A 6,278-nucleotide genomic window follows, 5' to 3' on the forward strand; every position below is an offset into this window, starting at 1 on the left:
TTGTTATAGTTTTTCATTGGCATTAATCACAGGGCATGGTCATACTAAAAGAAGCCCTAAGGTATCTCCTGTATCACAGACATGGTTTCCTTACCTCCACTGTGGAGAAGTAGTCCAATTTCCCCATGGTAGTCAGGATCAGTCACACCAGCCAGCACAGTAACTTCTTTGCCTGTTGATTCACAGGCATGAGAAGCCCAAAGTGGCTGAGCAGCAGTCTTAACTTCCAGTTCAGTGGAATCATTATTGTATCTCCTAGTGGAAGCATTCCTCCCTCTGGGACTAAGACCTCTAGGCCAGTGGAATATACAGTTGTGGGAACAGGAAGCAAAAATTTTCCAGCTGATCACTAGGGACAACAGTGAGTGTTACCACTCCCATTTCCACCCCATGATTTCTGGACCTTAGAGCGCTGGCCATGGGAGACAGCACCATATATTAGACACTGATTCAGAACATATGCAACCTTCTGGAGAACCCTGTCCCAGCCCTGCAAGATATTGCCACCTAGCTGGCATTGTAACTGAGTCTTCAAAAGACCAGTCCGCCATTCTGTCAAGCCAGCTGCTTCAGCATGATGGGAGCATGGTAAGACCAGTGAATTCCATCACAACTTGGGCCCACTGCATAACTTTTTTTTGTTGTTAAAGGAACTCTTCAGTCAGAAGTAATGCTGTGTATGAGACCATGATAGTGAGTAGGAATTCTTAACTCTGCAGGTGGCAGTTTGGGCCGAAGCACTGTGTACAGGGAAGGCAAATCCACATCCAGATTTAGCCCTACCCTCATTCCTTCTGGGGTTGCAGGCATTACTGATATTAACCAAGGCACATAGTTCACTTCTCAGAATACACAGTGTTAGACTCTTTTCAAAGGTCTTCAATAGCACTTTTATCTTCCTGATAGGTTCTTGATAGCCGATTCAACTGAGAGAGATAATGGTCTCCTCAGACAATTTTTCAGATTCCACTCCAGCAAATGGACACCTTATATGGGTCTCTGTCTTATCCCAGGCCTTAATCTCTTAATTCAAGGCCCCTTGTGAAACCATACCCTGTAATTTACAAGGTCCATGTAGTAGAAACAAAATGATACACCAAGAACACCAGGGAAACCACAGATAGGGAAACAACTTGCTGATGCACAGGGACATTGAGGGACGAGGGTGACTGATAGTGAACGTTAGATGTCACAGGCCAAAAATTCAACCCCTGTTACACACCAGACACCCTGAATTTGCACATATGACACATGAAGGGCAGAGCAGTAGTGCCTGGGCAGAGAACTCAATACTTCCATTGAAACTTACACTTACTTTCCACCAATCATTTCTGAGCTCCCTGCCCCTCTTTCTCCCTATTTCCAAGATAAATACACCACTTTGCCTCCTGTCTCCTTGCTTGGCCACCCTGCAAAAAAGCCTTTTTTTTCTGCAAAAGACTTGTCTCAATATTTGCTCTTTTCTATTGTGTAGCAGGAAACAAGCCCACACGCTTGGTTACAAATTTGCTGACATCTCCATGTACTCCAGGACTGTTCTCACAGGCAGTGTGGACTATGGAAAAGATAAATAGAAAACTCCACTTAGTAAATGAAATTCACATTTGGAGATAATAAAATCAAAACCATATCCCATAAGGATAAAACCAGAAAACCTCTACCTGTTACTGATACATGCTGGAGGAAAATCAACATCAAATGACAAAAGCCAGTCAAGTGAGCTGTACACCACTCTGTTGAATGTCTCCTTACCGTTAGTCTGGGTGTTTTCATTGGTTTGCAAACCAGAGTCCCAAACCTTCCAAGGAAGCCATGGTTTAAACCAACATGGTGAATGCAGGGCCACATGCCATCACTTTTGACTAATACAAGTTTTACAACCCAAAGACTCTGCAGGCTAGCCTGTCACCATCCAAACCAACAGCTGAGGCAAAGGGACCTAGTAATTGGCCAAATTAGAGGGCCTGTCTAGAGGGTAATGCCAAAGCTCCACAGCCACAGATATTTTAATTGTCAACCGGACACCCTGTTAACAACATACACCCAAATCAGGCCATATGATTTAAACCTATTTGCAACAGAATCCAACTCATCACCCATCTGGGAAAAACCCTGGAGAGTTAAAAACTCAGATTTGGCCATCTTTAATGGAGCCTTTAACTGTGCCAGTTGAGTGCTGGCACTTTGGTTCATGATGACAGTATCACAGGTGCCAACATCACCTTGGCTAGCTGCACACCCACAGCCCCTTAACTTAAAAGATATTTGCAAGTCAAGCTCCCAGGCCCAACGTTGCCTTCAAATTAGACAAGTTGTTCATCTTTATAATGCCAAAGAGTCAGAAAAATAAGACTCATACCACTCCAGGTGGGTGTCCACTTGAAAAGGATCCCCCAGCCTCACACTCTAGACAATATTGCTCTATCCAGGAGCTCAGTGTTGGAGATGACATCGCCCCCTGAGGTGGAGACAACTCTGTCCTGGACACTGAAACCTCTGCTCCAGGGATGCCCAAGACTTGCCCCATCCAAGGTGCTGGCAAACTAAGTCCAGGACATTCATTGCTTTTCTTCCTGTGACATTAGGGATTCTATTGTGTTTCTTGAGCTCCCAGTCTGCTTATCCCATGATCCAAGTATACTCTCGCTCTCTGCAAAAACATACATCCCTACACTTGTACGCCTAAAGGGAAATCTGGGAGAGATTACGACTGTCTGTACCGTTCTACAAATTAATGGAGACTATTGCCTTTCCCAGGAGTTAACTGCCACATATCAGTCAATTCCTCAACCTGCTTGGGAAAGGACAACACACTCCCCAGTGCCTCTCCTACTCGCTGCCCCAGCTTTCCACCACTAATTCCCACCTGGAGTCTCCTACCATGAGCACCACGACCACTGCTTTCTACTAGTTAACACACAAATACAACGAATCTCTACACTGACTTCACTAACTCCATACTCTCCAACAACATAGTGGCCAGACCTGCCACACTGACCCGAGAAATTGACCCTATGCTGTTTAGGGCAATGTATGTCCTACACTCTAGAAGTCTCCTCATTTATTCAGGCCACTCCAATACCCCAAATAATTGAGCTCAGTATTGACTCAATTTTGTGGCCCTAGCTAGATGAGTTTACCCTCTTAAACAGCCAATTAAGTCCACACTCCCAAGCACCTGCTGAGTTGTACCCTCAGACTCTGCACTACTGTACACCTGCCCTAATTGCCCTAGGGCCAGGTAGCAGAACAGTCAGGGACAGCCTCAATGCCCCAAAGTCCACTGAAAATATTCACATTAGCCAATCCTAAGCCTGCTTGCAATGCCTATCCCCTTCCTTCTTGCTGAATCCACAGTACAGGCACTGGTCCACAGTTCCCCCTCTCCTCTGTCTACCTCTGAGTGGCCCTGCATGGTGTGCTGTTTCTTCCCAGGAAATTGTAACTAAACTGTAAAACTCTTTCTGCATTCTCTCTCTTGTTCTGCAACCTCATGCAAGGCAATAGGATTAAAACAGGGTCAGAGTGATAACGGCCAATTGTTAGGCCACACACACACACAAGTGTCAGCTTCCCATGCCTATTGGGTCAGTTGAGATGTACATGACCCAGCTCCTTACGGAGTACCCAACACGATGGATGTCAGCTTGTTCACAGTGGTCACCAGCTCAGTAGCATACACCTTACTGGCTTTTCCTCCTCTCCTGTCATTTCCCCCGCTACCTCATTCCTGCTTTTTGCAATCACTTCCCAAATAAACTGCTTACACAAGCTCGTGTCTCACCTGTGTTTTGGAATACAAAACGAAGACAACAGGAAAACCAAGCAAGGCAACCCAGCCCCTACTCTGATCAAGTCAAAGACAAATATAGGGACTCCATCCAAAAATAAATTGATACCCACCTTAACACTCCCACCAAGAATTAAGGAGTGGACAGCTCCCCAAGCGAGCAATCCCAACACAATCACCCAGCAGGATCAATTATCACCACCAGGAGAGTCAGTAGTACTTCTGTTGTGGTTTTCAGAACATCTGATTTGTCCATTGACAGCTACCACTTAATGCTGGGAACATCTGCTTGGTGGAACCTGAGTCAGATACAGGATTTTAGCTACAAGGGATACTGGTTTCCATTGCTGTGTAAGAAATTACTGCAAACATAATAGTTTAATAAAAAGAAATGTGCTCCCTCACGTCTGGAAGACAAAAGTTCAAGATCAGTGTCACAGGACTGAAACCAAAGTGTCAGCAGGGCCAATCTCCAGAGACTCTAGGGAATTTATTCCTTCCAGCCTCTGCTGACTGCTGGCATTCTTGTGGCCACATCACTCTATATAATCTATCCCTTGGTGGTTTCAGGAATTTCTTCTCTAAGTGTCAAATCTTCTCTCATTTATAAGAACACTTGTGATTGCATTTAGAGTGTGCCTGGACAATCCAAGATAATCTCATCAAACAATCCTTAATCTGTACAACTCTTTCCATATAAGGTAACATACACAGATACCAGAGATTGAGATCTGATATCTTTGGGGGCCATTATGCAGCCTTCCATATCTGGGAAAGAGCTTTTACCTTTCAAGCTTATTTAATGAGCAAAGGCCTGCTGCCACAGTGTTGGACTGGTTGCATGTTAAGTGAGCCAGTATACATTATCTACTATACTCCCCCAACAGCAAAATTAGTCATCTGATAAACTCATCCACAGACCCAGAAGACAAAAAAAGGCATGGCAAGCCAGGAAGGGGCTCAGCCCTGCCTGACTTGGAAGAAACAAGAAGTTTAGCAACTCCTGGGACAAACACAAGGTAAGCTGAGAAGGAGGCTGAAACTGAGGGACAGGAGGTGGAAGGTGGTGGGGGGAGAAGGTATCAGAGAAATAAAAGAAGGAAAATAGGAGGAAGAAGACTCCAAAGTTTCCCAATGTGACAAGAGCTCCTGGGAAACCAAGGGCTGAGTGTTGGGGAGAAGTTGAGGTGGAGGCAAGGGATCAGGACTGGGAGAAGAGATAGCTACCTGTAAGATGTGAGCATCTGCTTCAGTTCAAGGTGGAGGAAGGAAATGTGTTCCAGAGGAAATGTGGGTGTGGCTTTCATCTAATGGAATGGATCACAATTTGACATATCGTGAATCCCAAAACTTTTTTTTAAGGATTTCAATCAATTTGAAATAAAAGGTTTAAAAACAGTTCAAATGAAAAGAGCCCTCTGGGAATTCCCTGGCTGTCCAGTGGTTAGGACTTGGCACTGTAACTGCCAGGGGCCAGGGTTCGATCCCTGGTTGGGGAACTAAGATCCCACAACCTGTGTGGCATGGCCAAAAAAAAAAGGAAAAAAATATTCTTTTTAATTAAAAAAAAATTTTTTTAGAGAGGAAAAAACAAAAGAAAAGAAAAAGAGCCCTCTGGGTAGGAAGTAGGACTGAAGCAACTAGTTAGTTATAAAATCGGGCTTTGTCTCATGGAAAAGGGAAGATGACTTCACTCAGCACAGAGCCTTGGAAATTATCCCCTGAAACACTGTACCCTAATCAAGGAACTGATGGTGTGTCCTGCTAGACTTAGCCAGTGATGGCTAAGTGCCTCCCCATCCCACTGCCCCTTGAACGGACTTGCTGTTGGTATCCCAACTCTGTGTTACCACTGCCTGTTGAGTGTTTGCAGGGCAGGTGACTGGTCACTTCAGGTCACACATCTTCAGATTCAGAGCAACCATGAACATGGAACTGTGCCCGAAGAGCCTAGGTGTACCCAGACCTGATACAGATGACAAGATCCTAGATTTCTGAGCCAACGGCTTTATAAAATGAGATTTGGGGGAGACTTAGTAGAGTATGAGTATTCTTTGTATGTGGAAGCTATGTGAACTCTGTGGCCATACAGTGGACAGCATCATACTATATTTTCCAAAGACGGTCGCATTAACATGTCCCATCCTGCACACTCTTCTGCAATGTGCCCTTGCAACATTTCCATCAAAGACGGAGAGTCTATTTCTCCACTCCTCAGAACTTTCATGGGCCTTGCAACTTCTCTGAATATGAAAAGGCAGAAGTGGCACTGTGCTGGTACCAGGAGTAGCACTGCCAAATGTTCCTTTGGAGGCAAAATCATCCCCATTAGAGAACGGTTTGTCTACAGTCTTAAATTTTTTTTTCAATACATTAATATTTCTATCTGAAAAATTGCATTCACATTACCTAAGCTGATAGTTTTCTTTTCATTAGAAGTTCTCTGATGTACATAAAGTTGTTTTATTGAAAACTCTGGCACATTAAA

The sequence above is a fragment of the Mesoplodon bidens genome (genome assembly GCF_964165515.1).
Source record: "Mesoplodon bidens genome assembly, chromosome: 1".
In the NCBI taxonomy this organism is placed as follows: domain Eukaryota; kingdom Metazoa; phylum Chordata; class Mammalia; order Artiodactyla; family Ziphiidae; genus Mesoplodon; species Mesoplodon bidens.